Source organism: Oncorhynchus nerka, linkage group LG13, assembly GCF_034236695.1.
Source record: "Oncorhynchus nerka isolate Pitt River linkage group LG13, Oner_Uvic_2.0, whole genome shotgun sequence".
Lineage (NCBI taxonomy): Eukaryota > Metazoa > Chordata > Actinopteri > Salmoniformes > Salmonidae > Oncorhynchus > Oncorhynchus nerka.
Genome location: NC_088408.1, coordinates 29,843,032 through 29,862,207, shown reverse-complemented (window position 1 = coordinate 29,862,207; position 19,176 = coordinate 29,843,032).

The window sequence follows — 19,176 nt, the reverse complement described above, 5'->3', positions numbered from 1 at the left end:
CACACACGCTTTTTCAGTTCTGCTCACAAATTTTCCACAGGATTGAGGTCAGGGCTTTGTGATGGCCACTCCAATACCTTGACTCTGTTGTCCTTAAGCCATTTTGCCACAACTTTGGAAGTATGCTTGTGGTCATTGTCCACTTGGAAGACCCATTTGCGACCAAGCTTTAAGTTCCTGACTGATGTCTTGAGATGTTGCTTCAATATATCCACAGAATTTTCCATCCTCATGGTGCCATCTATTTTGTGAAGTGCACCAGTCCCTCCTGCAGCATAGCACCCCCACAACATGATGCTGCCACCCCCGTGCTTCACGGTTGGGATGGTGTTCTTCGGCTTCCAAGCCTCCCTCCCCCGTAGTCTGGCTTTTTTTATGGCGGTTTTGGAGCAGTGGCTTTTTCCTTGCTGAGCGGCCTTTCAGGTTATGTCGATATAGGACTTGTTTTATTGTGGATATAGATACTTTTTAGCTGTTTCCTCCAGCATCTTCACAAGGTCCTTTGCTGTTTTTCTGGGATTGATTTTCACTTTTCGCACCAAAGTAGGTTCATCTCTAGGAGTCCTTCCTGAGTGGTATGATGGCTGTGTGGTCCCATGGTGTTTATACTTGCGTACTATTGTTTGTACAGATGAACGTGGTACCTTCAGGCGTTTGGAAATTGCTCCCAAGGATGAACCAGACTTGTGGAGGTCTACAATTATTTTCCTGAGGTCTTGGCTGATTTCTTCAGATTTTCCCATAATGTCAAGCAAAGAGACACTGAGTTTGAAGGTAGGCCTTGACATACATCCACAGGTACACATCCAATTGACTAAAATGCTGTCAATTAGCCTATCAGAAGCTTCTAAAGCCATGACATCATTTTCTGGAATTTTCCAAGCTGTTTAAAGGAACTGTCAACTTAGTGTATGTAAACTTCTGACCCACTGGAATTGTGATGCATTGAATTATAAATGAAATAATCTGTCTATAAACAATTGTTGGAAAATTACTTGTGTCATGCACAAAGTAGATGTCCTAACCGACTTGCCAAAAGTATAGTTTGTTAACAATACATTTGTGAAGTGGTTGAAAAAACGAGATTTAATGACTCCAACCTAAGTGTATGTAAACTTACGACTTCAACTGTATATACAGTATATACAGTATTTAAATACTCATAAATAACTGTACTTTCTCACGACTCATGCTCTGAAAGGAAAATCCACTCAAAAACTATATTTTTGATATTCTTTCATTCATCCACTTATACAGTCCCATTTTTTTTCCCATTTCAGGAGTCAAGTTTTCAAGATATAGGATTTTCAAGAAGTAAAGTGTAATTTGCAAAGTGTCATCCTCATGATGATGTGTTTTGCATCATATCATGCATTTTGCATCATCATGATGATGTGGCAAGTGCCACTGCTTAATATCTTGTAAACTTGACTGCTGACATCCAAAACATTTTGGGTCAGTATTAACAGTGGACTAATGAAAGAAATATGCAAATATCTTTTTTTTTATTTGTACATTTTAAAATTTGAGAACATAGAGACATTGACGTCAATACAACATCCCCATTCCTTTATCCACCCAGCCCATTCCTTCCAAACACCAAGGCATTATACAAAGAAACTGCACAGGAACAATGATAGAAACAAAACAAAAACAAAATAAATAACAAACCGTATTTTGTTTTTACAAATAAATAAGATACACAAAAGGTCAAATAAAATACAATGAATAAAATAAATTGGTCTCACAATCACAATGGAATCTGATTTGCACACTGTAGACACTGACATATTCCATAACTGCGTATACTGAAAAAAAAAAATAGCAATTCTCCATTAGTAGCTCAAATACCATCTGCCCATGACAGTGTCCCCCAGTCCTGGCCCCGGGGACCTGAGGGGACACACATCCCCGCCTCCGCATCCAACGCACTCCACTCCAGTCAGAAGTTTGGTAATGTAATGCTTCTGTGTGTAGCTGGTGAGATGAGTCAGGCGCAGGACAGCAGATATGAGTAATGAAAGCAATTTACTCAATAATATAACAATACACGTCGTATAAATACAAGGCCACAAATACCACCCGCAATACAATAAACAATTACTCACAAACAAACATGGGGGAACAGAGGGTTAAATAATGAACAAGTAATTGCGGAATTGAAACCAGGTGTGTAAGACAAAGACAAAACAAATGGAAAATGAAAAGTGGATTGGCGATGGCAAGAAGGCCGGTGACGTCGACCGCCGAACGCCGCCCGAACAAGGAGAGGGGCCGGCTTCGGCGGAAGTCGTGACAGGTAAATTGAATCAAGTGTGCCGGCGCTACGGCAAGTACAAAACTTGCACCCCCCGGGACCCCAGGACCAGGAGAATCTGGTCCATACAGTGGCTGGAGAAAACATCAAGGCAACAGTGCTAGGATGACAGAATATAAAAAATAACAAAGATAATAAAACCGGTATGATAATTACAGTGGCAGAGATGAAATCACCTCCTTAACCTATTGTATAAGAGAAGGAGGTCTTGCCGAGGTCTTCCAATTAAAGAGGATAAGATGGCGAGCTAGACGTGAAGCAAATGCTACTGCATTCGCCTGGTGGGTGGTAGCAGTACAATGCAAAGGTGGTTTGCCAAAAATAGCAGTGAACGGATTGGGTTTTGTTACATAGATGTGAAAATGCCTCAAATATCAGATCTCAAAAACACTCAGAGAATGGCATGACCAAAACAAATGCCCCACAGTTGCTGGACTCTGATGGCATCTCATACACTTTGGGTCGACATTTGGATATATTTTTGCTAGTCTGTCATTTGAGTAATGGAGACGGTGTAAGACTTTGAACTGAATGAGCACGTGCCGTATGCAAAATTATGAGGTATCGATAAGCTCTGTACTACGTTGCCATACTGTCATCGGGTAGCTTGTCTTGTTCCCATGCGGATTTGGTATTTGCCCAGAAAGGCGGGTTAATGTTCCTTATGATGTCATATAACCTTGAGATTGTGCCCTTCAGATAGGGGTTAAGGTCTAAGCACCTCTCAACTGGACACTTTGCAGGCAGGAGCAGAAATGAAGGGAAATGTTTTTTAGCTGTGAGTTTGGAGATACCCCAAAAAGTGGGTATTGGGTCAACTCTCAGAGTTTCAAATGAGACAAATGTATTATCAACAAAGAGGTCACAAGAAAAAGCCAGGCCCCAAATATAATTATGGAGTGGATTTGTCCTTTAAGAGCATGAGTCATGAGAAGCGTGACTCATACTCAACAGTACACCCATCAACAGTACCACCGTCAGCAATACCCCCATCCACACCAACCGCCTCCCCACCACCCCATGTACACTGCATAGATGCCTTGCAACTGAGTGTGAGATAGTGGACACACACAGTCACTTATGGAACGATGGGAAACTCATCCTAACTAATGAACGGATCACAGGATGATGGTGGATCCTCTCTTTATTCAAACAGAGACTCAGAGGCATATTTTTGCTTTGGCTATGAGCAGGATGGAGAGGAGAGAAGGAGAGAGGCCACTTGGATGTGGTCTGACCCTGGAGAGAAGGCTTTCCTCCAAGGCAGAAAACCAGCACAATCGAGAACATCCGGTAGGGCTGTATCACCGCCTGGTACGGCAACTGCTCCAACCATAACCGTAAGGCAAACTACCTGCCCTCCAGGACACCTACACCACCCGGTGTCACAGGAAGGCCAAAAAGATCATCAAGGACAACAACCACCTGAGCCACTGCCTGTTCACCCCGTTATCATCCAGAAGGCGAGGTCAGCACAGGTGCATCAAAGCAGGGACCGAGAGACTGGAAAACAGCTTCTATCTCAAGGCCATCAGACTGTTAAACAGCCATCACTAACATTGAGTGGCTGCTGCCAACATACTGACTAAAATCTCTAGCCACTTTAATAATAAAAAATTGGATGTAATAAATGTATCACTAGTCACTTTAAACAATGCCACTTTATATAATGTTTACATGTTTACATACCCTACATTACTCATCTCATATGTATATACTGTACTCTATACCATCTACTGCATCTTACGCCGTTCGGCCATCGCTCATCTATATATTTCTATGTACATATTCGTATTCATTCCTTTACACTTGTGTGTATAAGGTAGTTGTTGTGAAGTTGTTAGATTACTCGTTGGTTATTACTGCATGGTCGGAACTAGAAGCACAAGCATTTCACTACACTCGCATTAACATCTGCTAACCATGTGTATGTGACTGTCACGAATATTACCGAAGGTGACTCCCCTTCTTGTTCGGGTGGCGCTCGGTGGTCGTCGTCACCGGTCTACTAGTTATCACCGATCCTTTGTTCTGTGTTCCTTTGGTTTTGTCTGATTGGTATCACCTGTTTCTTGTTTGGTTGTTAGGGTGGGGTTATATAAGTTTGTTCAGCCCGCACGAACGGGCTTGTTCGTCTGTTTTGTGTTAGAGTGATTTTGTTTGCATTTTCGGGTTTCGCGCTGTCCGTTATTATTTCTGATCATTTGTTTTCCTACTTTTGTTCATGTTATTTTTCCTGGAAATTTAAGCGTGTTTTTCCCACATCCTTTTGCTCTCTGCGCCTGACTACACACCTCTTCACTCATTCATAGTAACAGAAGCCCGCACCACGATATGGAGTCAGCAGGAGCAGCGACCACTCCTCTTCCCACGATGGAGGAGAGAGTTCTTCATCACACGTCCATCCTCCATCGCCTAGGATCAGCGATGGATCAAATGATGGAGAGGATGGATCGTTGGGAGACGAATGGTCTCCCTACTACCCCACCAACCCTCCCACCAGAAACTCTACCATCTCCCCCATCTGGATCCGGTTCCAGCGCTCTGCGCATTACGCCTCCGAGGGAGTACGATGGAGCAGCTACGGGGTGCCAGGGATTCCTTCTTCAACTAGAACTCTACCTGGCCACCGTTCGGCCGGCTCCCTCGGACGAGGAGAGCGTGTGTGTCCTCATCACATGCCTTACGGGTAGAGCCCTTGAGTGGGCCAATGCGGTCTGGAACGGGCCCGACTCAGCGAAGGGCAATTACCCGGAGTTCACCCGCCGTTTCAGGGCCGTGTTCGATCACCCTCCAGAGGGTCGAGTGGCGGGTGAGAGGTTGTTCCATCTCAGACATGGGACGAGGAGCGTGCAGGACTTCGCGCTGGAGTTCCGGATCTTGGCCGCTGGAGCAGGGTGGAACGACAGGGCCCTGATAGACCATTACCGGTGTAGCCTGAGAGAGGACGTCCGCAGGGAGCTGGCTTGTCGGGACACTACACTTAGCCTGGATGGACTGATAGACCTGTCGATCCGGTTGGACCATCTGCTAGCTGCTCGCGGACGTTCTGAAAGGGTCCTGTCAATTCTACCTCCTGACCCTCCCGCTCCTATCCCGATGGAGCTAGGAGGGACCGCGTCTAGGGAGATCGGAGGAGGAAGCTCCTCCTGTACCAGTTGTGGCCGGAGAGGGCACACGTCTGGTCGGTGCTGGAGGAATTCATCTGGGAGTCGTGAGGGCAGGCAGAACACTCCTCGGTCACCCCAGGTGAGTAAGCACCACACTCTCCCAGAGTTTCCTGTTGGTCACATGTTCTTATTAATTTGTTTCCTTAATTATTCTCCTTCTCTCCAGCATAAGGCACTGGTAGATTCAGGCGCAGCTGGAAACTTTATAGATCGCGGACTCGCCCAGAGGTTGAGGATTCCGTTAGTTAAGGTAGACCCCCCTTTTCCCGTGCACTCTTTAGACAGTCGACCATTAGGGTCAGGGCTGGTGAGGAAAGCCACAATTCCGTTGGAGATGATTACGCAGGGGAATCACAAGGAGCGAATTAGTTTGTTCCTTATCGATTCACCTGCGTTTCCAGTGGTGCTGGGGATTCCCTGGCTAGCTATTCATAATCCTACGATTTCGTGGAAACAGGGAACTCTCCAGGGGTGGTCTGATGAGTGTTCAGACAGGTGTGTAGGGGTTTCCATCGGTGCGACAACGGTGGAGAGTCCAGACCAGGTTTCCACCGTGCGCATTCCAGCTGAGTATGACGATTTGGCTATCGCTTTCAGTAAAAAGAAGGCGACCCAATTACCACCCCATCGTCAGGGGGATTGCGTGATAAACCTCCAGGTAAACGCTGCACTCCCCAGGAGTCATGTGTATCCTTTGTCCCAGGAGGAGACGGTGGCCATGGAAACATATATCACCGAGGCTCTGGGACAGGGGTACATTCGGCCCTCCATGTCACCTGTCTCCTCAAGTTTATTTTTTGTGAAGAAAAAGGATGGTGGTTTGTGTCCGTGTATTGATTATAGAGGTCTAAATTCCACTACCTCTCATTGCTATGGTGCGTATTCGGGAGGGAGATGAGTGGAAAACTGCATTTAGCACTACTTCTGGCCATTATGAGTACCTCGTCATGCCATACAGGTTAAAGAATGCTCCAGCTATATTTCAATCCTTCGTGGATGAGATTCTCAGAGACCTGCACGGACAGGGTGTAGTGGTGTATATTGACGATATTTTGATCTACTCCACTACACGCACTGCGCATGTGTCTCTGGTGCGCAAGGTTCTTAGACGACTGCTGGAGCATGACCTGTATGTGAAGGCGGAGAAATGTGAGTTCTTTGGCGTTTATAGTAGAGGTGGACGCATCCGAGGCTGGGGTTGGAGCGGTGCTCTCACAGCGTTCGGGTGCGCCACCGAAGCTCCGCCCCTGTGCCTTTTTTTCGAAGAAACTCGGGCCAGCGGAGTGGAATTATGATGTGGGGGAAAGGGAGTTGTTGGCTATGGTTAAGGCCCTGAAGGTGTGGAGACACTGGCTTGAGGGGGCTAAGCACCCTTTCCTTATCTGGACTGACCACCGTAACCTGGAGTATATCCGATCAGCTAGGAGACTGAATCCTCGTCAGGCAAGGTGGGCCATGTATTTCACCAGATTTCGTTTTACTATCTCGTATCGACCAGGTTCCCTCAACACTAAGGCCGACGCGCTGTCAAGACTCTATGACACTGAGGACAGGTCCATCGATCCTACTCCCATCATTCCGGCAGCTAAGCTGGTGGCACCAGTAGTATGGGAGGTGGACGCGGACATCGAGCGGGCGCTAAGGGAGGAACCTGCGTCTCCACAGTGTCCGGAGGGTCGTAGGTACGTGCCGCTCGCTGTTCGTGATCAATTGATTCGATGGGCTCATTGTCTACCCTCGTCGGGTCACCCAGGTATTTTTAGGACAGTGCGAGGTCTTCAGAGGAAGTACTGGTGGCCCACTTTGGTGAGGGATGTGCAATTCTATGTCTCCTCCTGTTCGGTGTGCGCCCAGAGTAAGGCTCCTAGACACCTGCCACGAGGTAAATTACAACCTCTCCCCGTTCCACAACGGCCGTGGACCCATCTATCGGTGGATTTTCTTACTGACCTTCCCCCCTCTCAGGGAAACAGAACGATCCTGGTCGTTGTGGATCGGTTCTCTAAGTCCTGCCATCTTATCCCATTGCCCGGTCTCCCTACGGCCCTACAGACTGCGGAAGCTCTTTTCACCCATGTCTTCCGGCACTACGGGGTGCCGAGGATATAGTTTCTGATCGGGGCCCCCAGTTTACCTCCCGTGTATGGAGGGCATTTATGGAACGTCTGGGGGTCTCGGTCAGCCTGACCTCAGGGTATCACCCGGAGAGTAATGGGCAGGTGGAGAGAGTGAACCAGGAGGTGGGTAGGTTTCTGCGGTCGTATTGCCAGGACCAGCCAGGGGAGTGGGCGAGATACATTCCCTGGGCAGAAATGGCCCAGAACTCACTAAGCCACTCCTCTACCAACATGTCACCATTTGAGTGCGTGTTGGGGTACCAGCCAGTCCTGGCACCGTGGCATCAGAGCCAGACTGAGGCTCCTGCGGTGGAGGAGTGGGTGCAGTGCTCTAAGGAGACCTGGAGGGCAGAAGAAGAACGCTGACCGTCACTGCAGTGAGGCCCCCGTGTTTGCACCTGGGGACAGGGTCTGGCTCTCGACCCGAAACCTTCCCCTCCGCTTGCTCTGTCGGAAGCTGGGTCCGCAGTGTATAGGGCCATTTAAAGTCCTGAGGAGAATAAACGAGGTTTGTTATCGATTATTACTTCCTTCGTATTATCGTATTAACCCCTCGTTTAATGTGTCTCTTCTCAGGCCGGTGGTAGCTGGTCCCATGCAGGAAGGTGAGGTTCCGGAGGTTCCTCAGCCCCCTCTGGACATCGAGGGGTCCCCGGCGTACACGATACGAGCTATTCTGGACTCGAGATGCCGGGTGAGGGGCTTGCAGTACCTCTTTGACTGGGAGGGGTACGGTCCGGAGGAGAGGTGCTGGGTTCCGGTGGGGAATATTCTAGATCCATCTATGTTGAGAGAGTTCCATCGCCTCCGTCCGGATCGCCCAGCGCCTCGGCCCCCGGGTCGTCCCTGAGGCCGGCGTCGGCGCACTGCGGGAGCTGCGCGTCAGGGGGGGGGGTACTGTCACGAATATTACCGAAGGTGACTCCCCTTCTTGTTCGGGTGGGGCTCGGCGGTCGTCGTTACGGGTCTACTAGCTATCACCGATCCTTTGTTCTGTGTTTGGTTTTGTCTGATTGGTATCACCTGTTTCTTGTTTGGTTGTTAGGGTGGGGTTATATAAGTTTGTTTAGTCCGCTTCTGTTTCGTGCGGGCTTGTTCGTCTGTTTTGTGTTAGGGTGATTTTGTTTGCATTTTCGGGTTTCGCGCTGTCCGTTATTATTTCTGATCATTTGTTTTCCTACTTTTGTTCATGTTATTTTTCCTGGACATTTAAGCGTGTTTTTCTCACATCCTTTTTCTCTCTGCGCCTGACTCCACACCTCTTCACTCATTCATCGTAACAGTGACCAATACAATTTGATTTGATTTGATCGCACCAAGCTGATCCTGTAGGATTTCCTTTTACAGACGTCACAGTCAGACGTCACCAAGCATCACCCACCGTCACCAACAGTTACTGTGTGTTTGCCAGACATGGGCCAGGTGTTTGTCTACCCGCCAGGTGCAGGTGATATGTACTTTAGATTGTGGCACTCCCGGCAGAGCCCTGTCCCCACAGTGAGCTCAGCTTGGATCTGAGGAGCAGAGTAAAGGAGAGGAATGAGTGGATTTGCTCCAGGCCTGCGTCATACTAATGTAACCAGGACTCCAGATTTCATTCTCCCTGGTGACCAACTGGCCCTCTCCCTCTCTACTCTTGTTCTGTGTCCTTCTCTATCCTCTCTGTCATATGTCTCACTGTCCCCTTTTCTGTCTGTCTTTCTGTAATTTCTCAGAGGAAAGGACAAAGGGAATTTCTCACACCTGTTGCTTGGTCTCTCTCTCTCTCTCTCTCTCTCTCTCTCTCTCTCTCTCTCTCTCTCTCTCTCTCTCCTCCCCCTCCCTCCCTCCCTCCCTCCCTCCCTCCCTCCCTCTGTGTGTGTGTGTGGTCCCTTTGGGGCATTAGTGTGGATGATAACCAGCGGTGGTGGAAGGGAACCAGGACCATGTTATCCCCTGCTAAGAGGGAGAAAGTGGTAGCTAAATATAGTGCTGGCCATGATAAGGACATTACCCTGTTGTCTGGGGAAAGCTGCTTTATAAGCATGTGCTCATGGGTCTACTGTAGTTACTGCAGGGGGATTTACTGCCATTGTACTGTAACACACACCCCAATGCCAATGAGGATGACCATCACTCTGTTAGGTCACCCAGTCCTCCCTGCTGAGTGAACCAGTTCAATTCCTTCTCTGGGTCCTGGTAAACACTTTTAGAAAAATAGCCGGATGTGTTTCTAATGTTGCCCAACACAGGACTGACCTAGCTAGATTAATACTGTGTGTGGCTTACATAGTACCGTGATAACGTTACTAATCAAGGTAGCCTATTCATAAGGTGAATGCACCAATTTGTAAGTCGCTCTGGATAAGAGCGTCTGCTAAATGACTTAAATGTAAATGTAAAATGTAAATGTAGCCATCCATTTTGTGATGCCGCAATAATGAGGTGATGGTATGCCCTATTATGATGTCACAGTGAAGATGGTGTGAACATTCTACTATCTTGCAAAGACACCAATCCAAATAACCTGTTGTGACGTCATAGTGAAGACAAACCATCAAACAGGCAAAGCGTCAATACAGGACTAAGATTGAATCCTACTACACAGGCTCTGATGCTCGTCAGATGTGGCAGGGCTTGAAAACTATTACGGACTACAAAGGGAAACACAGCCACGAGCTGCCCAGTGACACGAGCCTACCAGATGGGCTAAATGCCTTTTATACTCACTTTGAGGCAAACAACACTGAAGCATGCATGAGAGCACCAGCTGTTCGACTGTGTGATCACGCTCTCCGTAGCCAATGTGAGCAAGACCTTTAAACAGGTCAACATTCACAAAGCCACAGGGCCAGACATGATTACCAGGACGTGTACTCAAAGCATGGGCGGACCGACTGGCAAGTGTCTTCACTGACATTTTCAACCTCTTCCTGGTCGAGTCTGTAATACCTACATGTTTCAAACAGACCACCATAGTCCCTGTCCCCAAGAAAGCAAAGTTAACCTGCCTAAATTACCGCATACTGCACCAACAGATCCACAGATGACGCAATCTCAATCGCACTCCACACTGCCCTTTCCCAGCTGTACAAAAGGAACACCTATCTGAGAATACTGTTCATTGACTACAGCTCAGCGTTCAACACCATAGTGCCCACGAAGCTCATCACTAAGCTAAGGACCCTGGGACTAAACACCTCCCTCTGCAACTGGATCCTGGACTTCCTGACAGGCTGCCAACCAGGTGGTAAGGGTAGGCAACAACACATCTGCCACGCTGATCCTCAACACTGTTGCCCCTCAGGGGTGCATGCTTAGTTCGCTCCTGTACTCCCTGTTCACCCATGACTGCGTGGCCAAGGACGACTCCAACACCATCGTTAAGTTTTCTGACGACACAACAGTGGTTGGCCTGATCACAGACAACGATGAGACAGCCTATAGGGAGGAGATCAAAGACCTGGCAGTGTGGTGCCAGGTCAACAACCTCACTCTCAATGTGATCAAGACAAAGGAGCTGATCGTGGACTATAGGAAAAGTAGGGCCGAACAGGCCCCCATTAACATCGACGGGACTGAAGTGGAGCGGGTCGAGAGTTTCATGTTCCTTGGTGTCCACATCACCAACAAACTATCATGGTCCAAACACACCAAGACAGTTGTGAAGAGGGCACGATAACACATTTTTCCCCTCAGGAGACTGAAAAGATTTGGCATGGATCCTCAAAAAGTTCTACAGCTGCACCATCGAGATCATCCTGACTGGTTGCATTACCGCCTGGTATGGCAACTCCTTGGCATCTGACCATAAGACACAACAGAGGGTAGTGCGTACAGCCCAGTACATTACTGGGGCCAAGCTTCCTGACATCTAGGACCTCTATACAAGGCGGTGTCAAAGGAAGGCCCAAAAAATTGTCAAAGACTCCAGTCACCCAAGTCATAGAGTGTTCACTCTGCTACCACATGGCAAGTGATACCAGAGCGCCAAGTCCAGAACCAAAAGGCTCTTTAACAACTTCTACCCCCAAGCCATAAGTCTGCTGAACAACTATTTACATTGACTCCCCCCCTCCTTTGTTTTTACACTGCTGCTACTCGCTGTTTCTTATCTTGACTAACCTGTACCCTCGCACATTGACTCGGTATCGGTACCCCCTGCATATAGTGTCGTTATTGTTATGTACATATATTGTGTTACTTTTTGATTGATTACATTTTTTTTGTAAATATTTTATTAGCTCTATTTCTAGAACTGCACTGTTAGTTAAGGGCTTGTAAGTAAGCATTTCACGGTAAGGTCTACAACTGTTTTATATGGCGTATGTGACAAATAAAATTTGATTTGATTTTTTGAAGACAGTATTTTAAGTGGATTATGATTTTACAGAGAGATATGTGTAACCTATTGTGATGTCACAAAGACCGGAGTAAGAGGGCATACCTTATTGTGATGTCACAAAGACAGTAATGATAATACCTCATTGTGACGTCACAAAGACAGTAATGATGATACCTCATTTTGAGGTCGCAAAGACAGTGATTAGATTGCCTCATTTGTTGTCACATGAACAGTGAGGAAAGTATATTGTGCTGACACAAAGACAATAATGAGGGTACTTTATTGTGATTTCATTAATGGAGTCAACCAATTGTGAATCTATTGCAAGGTTTCCTATTCAGAACTGACCATATATGATGATTATTAAAGGCCGCTACTTAAATACTTCTAAGCAGTTCATCATATTTCCGTGGGCATGTATACTGCACAGGAACAGTGGGGGGAACAGGCTTCTGCCTGCCAGTTTCATGTTCACTCGCCAGGATGAACTCTTACCAGATGCTCGGCAGTAGAACTGAGCCTCCCTATTCGCGGCTGGGACTTTCAGTTCCTGTATCGGGATGCAGGATAGACCGATTCAGAGATGCTTTGATTTACGTGTCTGAGAAAATAAAACAGAGACAAGAAGATTCCATTGCACTGGAAACCCTCACTTCTGTGGATTGACTTTAAAGGAGAAATTCAGAGAATAGGTCAAAATAACACTCAAACAACAGTGGGGAAAAACTATACATCAGCAATGAGATCAGTCGTATATGATTGGTAATGTCTCTTCATGCACTGATAGATTTATAGATATCAGGAACTAAGGAGTATCATTTAAACATTAGTGAAGAGTGGTAAGTGTTTCTTCAGACATAGCCTACAGTAGTGTTCCCAAAGGATACTAGGACCCCTGGGGGTACTTGGCCTATCCACAGGGGGTACTTGAGAAGATGCAAGAGACCATAGGCCTACTGGTAAAATGAGTATGAGGGGTACTCTGGGCAGAGACAAATTCAGTAAACAAAAAAGATTGTAAACTACTGGCCTGCAGCATGTTGCAATCAAATCAAATTGTATTTGACACATACGCCGAATACAACAGGTGTAGACCTTACAGTGAAATGCTTACTTACAAGCCCTTAACCAACAACGCAGTTTTAAGAAGTGTTAAGAAAGTATTTACTAAAATAAACTGAAGTAAAAAAAACTCATTAAATAAAAAATAAAATAATAAATAATAAAATAGAAAAATAACGAATAATTAAGGAGCAACAATAAAATAACAGTAGTGAGGCTATATACTGTACAGGGGGTACCGGTTAGTCGAGGTAATTGAGGTAATATGTATATGTACGTAGAGGTAAAGTGACGAGGCATGGATATTAAACAGAGAGTAGCAGCAGCGTAAATCGGGGTGTACAATGCAAATCGTCCGGGTAGCCATTTGATTAGCTGTTCAGGAGTCTTATGGCTTGGGTGTAGAAGCTGTTAAGAAGCCTTTTGTACCTAGACTTGGTGCTCTGGTACCTCTTGCCGTGCGGTAGCAGAGAGAACAGTCTATGACTACTGTAGGTTGACTGGAGTCTGACAATGTTATGGGACTTCCTCTGACACCGCCTGTTATCGTGCCCTCTTCACAACTGTCTTGGTGTGTTTGGACCATGATAGTTTCTTAGTGAACCCAAGGAACATGAAACTCTCGACCCGCTCCACTTCAGTCCCGTCGATGTTAATGGGGGCCTGATCGGCCCTCCTTTTCCTATAGTCCACGACCGTGGATATTAATGATGCCGCCAAATGCTTGGATATTTGAGGGCTGGGTTTGGACTTCAATCATGCCAACATGCCCACGTACACGGGACAGCTGCCTGGCAGCACCCAAATGTCCAGAGTACACTATGCAATAGTAGCAGAAGAATCAACCTACAGCCCGCCCATATCTTTATAGACAATAGTCATTAGCATGCAGCGCCTTAGGACTTCTTTGATTGACATGAGACAATGAATGAAACATTGCTACAATACATCTTCACCAATGTTGACGAAAGAACAAAATGTATTCTTTATATACGGCTTGTTTCCCCCCCAACTCAAACATCCTCACATTCTTGAAAAAGTTACAAATGGTTGTGATATTAGAAAACTGAGGATGGATTACCAACATTGTAGTTACTCCACAATACTAACCTAAATGACAGTATGAACAGAAAAAAAATCCTCCAAAACATCCATCCTGTTTTCAATAAAGCACTAAAGTAAAAGTGCAACAAATGTGGAAAATAAATGAACTTCATGTCCTGGATACAAAGCATTATATTTGCGGCAAATTCAACACAACACATCACTGAGTACCACTCTTCATGTTTTCAAGCATGGTGGTGGCTGCATCATGTTATGGATATGCTTGTCATCGGCAAGAACTAGGGAGTTATTTTATTTAGTATAAAAAGAAACGGAATAGAGTAGGCAGGCAAAATCCTAGAGGAAAACCTGGTTGTCTGCTTTCCACCAGACACTGGGAGACAAATTCACCTTTCAGCAGGACAATAACCTAAAACACAAGGACAAATATACACTGGAGTTGCTTACCAAGACAACATTGAATGTTCCTGAGTGGCTTAGTTTTTTTGTTATTGTTGAGTTATGACTTAAATCGTCTTGAAAATAAATGGCAAGACTTGAAAATTGCTGTCTAGCAATGCTCAACAACCAACTTGGCAGACCTTGAAGAATTTTTAAAGTAATAATATGCAAATATTGTACAGTCCAGGTGTGCAAAGTTCTTAGAGACTTACCCAGAAAGACTCAAAGCTGTAATTGCTGCCAAAGGTGCTTCTACAAAGTATTGACTCATGGGGTGTGAATCATTTTCAATACATTTTCAAAAATTTCTACAAACATGTTTTAATTCCATCATTATGTGATATTGTGTGTAGATGGGTTAGATGTATTTTTTTATTTACTCCTTTTTTAAATTGCGGCTGTAACACAACAAAATTTGGAGTAAGTCAATGGGTATAAATACTTTCTGAAGGCACTGTAACACACCCACATCAAACCACACCCCCAAGACGCAAATTGCGTTTTTCATAATGAGGGAAAACTGAGGTGAGAAAAACTGAGTTCAGCCCCCTTTAACATACAGAGCTCATGACTGTGGTCTCATTGGGAGTTCTAGTCACAAAGGACTGAGTCACTACACTGATGACAGCTTTGTCTTTATGGCCCACTGATAATGATGATAAATGACCTTATTATGGATCTAGAGGTTGTTGACCTTTTGTTATCAAGGGTGTTATCTTCGTTGTTATGTCTCAACAATCCACGTCATCACACACACACACACACACACACACACACACACACACACACACACACACACACACGGCTTATAGGAGTGTGTCATCTGGTCCATTGACGTGCTGTTACACTCTATGAGGTTGCTCTATCACCTATGATGCAGGTTTTGACCCCAGATGTCAATTTATGAATGACTCACTACTTCCCCTTCCTCTTTCTATTACCTGGGTTGACAGCGCTGCATTCGGATTGGCTAACGGAGTTGTGGCTGTCGTCATTGGTAACAGTGATGTATGTGGAGGGAACCCAAATTCTCTAACTTACTCCTCCGTATCCTCTTATGCTCCAATCAATCTGTGTCATTGCACCCAGAAGTCAAATGCTCTGTCCCATTGCATTGAGAAGGTCATTTAGCTGGATGACTAATAATGCACTCCACTTACTCTGGTCTATTTTTCTGAAAGTCAAAGACCGAGGGAAAAATAAGTGAATAAGAACGAGCTGGATAAAAGATACCGGTAATACAAATCAAAAACATGATGTCTCTTTGTTTATCCAAACACAGCAAATCAGAGAGACTAAGGGATCCTGATGTAGAGCCAGTCTCTTGTCTGTTAATAATCAATGTGTATATGGAGCGACTCGCCTGGCCTGCACACACACAATTGCATGCACGTCTCCCAGTTGGACCCAGCCGAGGTCTAAAACTAAACCTAACCACGCCCGAGTGAGACTGAGAAACAGCTCTGCTTGTGTGTGTGTGTGAGTGTGTGTGTGTGTGTGTGTGTGTGTGTGTGTGTGTGTGTGTGTGTGTGTGTGTGTGTGTGTGTGTGTGTGTGTGTGTGTGTGTGCGTGTGTGCGTGCGTGCGTACTGTACATGTTACATTGGTAAGGAGAAAACTGAGGGAGTGTGTCTCATTTTTAGTTAAAACCATCTGTGGATATTGTTGCTTTTACAGATTATTTTGTTCCAGTCATTTGCTAAATGTAATCTGGTTGATAATTAGGCAATTTGAAAAACATTGCACAATGACTTGTTTTTCTCTTCTCTGTACTATTAAGTTAGAGAACTTTCCCTGGCATCAAACACAAATAACTGCCTTTGGTTTTAGTCATAAATCATTCATAATCTGGAGGGTTTGTTCCAAATCAGAAACCTTTCAGGAAATGGTAAAACTGACATATTCTACCATTAACAAAACTACAATTTCGAAACTTCGGATGCTATTTTGAATACATTTTATTGGTTCTAGAATCATGACATTTTCAGAGTACATTCAGGGGAGTTACTGATTTCAATGCATGGGGAAATGTTTTGTTTTTTCACCAGACAGCCCTGTCACTATTGGAGATGTTCGTTAAAAAAAACAATACTGAAGTTTTTATTATTTAAATTCATAGGATTCATAAAATTAATTTATAGATATATTTCTAAAGATCCCCCCCACCCCTCACCGGCAATCTGATAGCATGTAACAACTAAATTAATGTTACATAGTAAATCTACTCAAAAATACTTAATATAGTCTCAGAAATAGTGACAAATTGTTGATACACATTCATGGATGTAAAGGCCCGTTGGTTACGAGTTCAGAAATGTCCACTGCTGCTTTTTTCCATGTGTCCACAGTAGACACCCTGGCCCTGTGGATCCTGGCCCTGTGGATCCTGGCAGTGGAGTACAATTTCCCTAAATGTGAGCAGCCATTGTTGCAATGGTGACTGATGAGGTGGGATCCACCTTTGTACAATCATTTTCTTAGCAGCTGTGGTTCCTGCCAACCACACTCTCCGTTGGCGCTCTGACAAGTGCAAATAAGAGTCATCACAAAGCAACAACACTATTGGATCTAATGGCATTAAGTACAGAGATTACATCCTTGACTTTCCGCCAGAATTCAACCACCCCTGGGGATTTCCACAGCACATGCTGAGAAGTACCAAGGTCCCCTGTGGTGCAGATCTCACATAATGGAATGGACTAATACCCATGTGATGTCTTTATACTGTTGATGTCAGAAACAACTCCTTTTGCGGGCGTCTGTCCATTAGAAGTTTGATGGGTGTACTGTTAGTTCTGCTCACCAGGGGACCCATATACTCGCATGGATAGGTGACTTTGAAAGTAAAGACAAAATTATGAACCTGGGACATTAAAACACTGGCGGATTCCCTGGAAACTGAGGAGTCCATTCACATTGCATGTCTTTCTTAGACCAAGAATCTTACATGCTAAGAATTCTTTATACCCACCATATTGGAGAGTATGAATACCATTTAAGATTAGATCTCATAATATGCTTCTCTATAGCTTTCCACACATTTAACTGAGTATGCTATAATGGTTCCAAACAATAATGCAATTTTTTTTGTCAATCCAGAAAATAATAAATCTTGTAAACTAAGTAGAGAAACTATTGACTCTTCTATAGCACGCTAAAGAACAGAAGTCTCTGGAAATTTGAAATGATAGGTGATACCATTTTTTATTTGGAACTGCAAGTCCACCAGAAGGTTTTGTTCTCTGTGGTTGCATATTTAATCTGTGGTCTCTTTCTCCCCCAAATGAACCTCTTTATGACAGAGTCAAGTTTAGACCGATAGTTTATAAGAGGAGACAGTGGTAACATGGAACTCATAAAACTGATACGATGGAGGACATTCTTTTAATAATTGAGATTTCAGCATGCAAAGAAGTGGCCATAGCGGACCATCTTTTTTATGTCTTTATTGATATTTTGAAAGGTTTCTAAGTAGTTCTTCCTGCAAATAGTGTGAATAGAGGGGGATATGGTGATGCCTGAGTAGGTGATTTGTTTCTTCACTGGGATCATGGGTGGTAGTTGCACGCTTCCCAGTTAAGAGGTAGTAGAGCTGATTTGGACCAGTTGATCTTGTAATGAGACCATGAGCTGAATTCTGTTTAAATATACATTATTGGCTGGAGGATTTCTGAGTGTTTGCAACGTAGAGCAGTATGTCATCTGCATACAGAGAAATTTCTTGTTCAGGTTGTCTGATTTTGATATGTAAGGAAGCCACATTTTGACATATGCTTTGTGCCAGTGGTTCAAGAGAGAGAGAGAGAAAATAGCATTAGGGAGGCGGGACAACCTTGTTTACATCCTAGTTGTATGGTAAATGGATTTAAATGGGTAGTGCCAGTAGATATAATAGAAGAAGGATTCACATACATGGTGCAGATCATATGTATAAATCTAGCCCCGAAACCAAAATGTTCAAGAACAAGCCATATATATTTCCACTCTAAGTGGTCAAAGGCTGTTGGTAATTTGAGAGGAGGCCATTAAATTAACTGGCTACTCTTGTTTGTAGGAATGAACAGACTGGGCCCGGCCAATCATAAATCATTTTGAATATTTATCCTCTTATACTGAGAGGCATGGGGATGAGGCCTCAACAAATACAGAATCAATCCAGACAAGGAGCATGCACGTACGCACACACACAATTATCAATATTCCTTGGGTGTCCCTCTCCTTGAAGATTTCACACACACACACACACACACACACACACACACACACACACACACACACACACACACACACACACACACACACACACACACACACACACACACACACACACACACACACACACACGAGCGTAACTTGTGGGGGAGACGGAGGTGTCATGACCCCCTCAATATTAGGTACAGGCCAATTTGACCCCCTCAATAATATACCATGATGGATTTGATTGATTGGAAATTCTTTCCCCACCATAAAGCACCAGGCATCTGTGGCTTTGCACCACACAGTGATACTCAATCCCCAGCTACCCCAGTTTCGGAGCACAGCTTGGGAGAATGGAGAAACGCAATCGCTCCTCTCTTTCCCTTTTGTGAATGTGACCAGAAGTAAATAATATGGTACTGTAGGAGAGTTAAAAAGGTTATTCCATCAAACTTCAAATGATTAGAATAGTACACAACGCAGA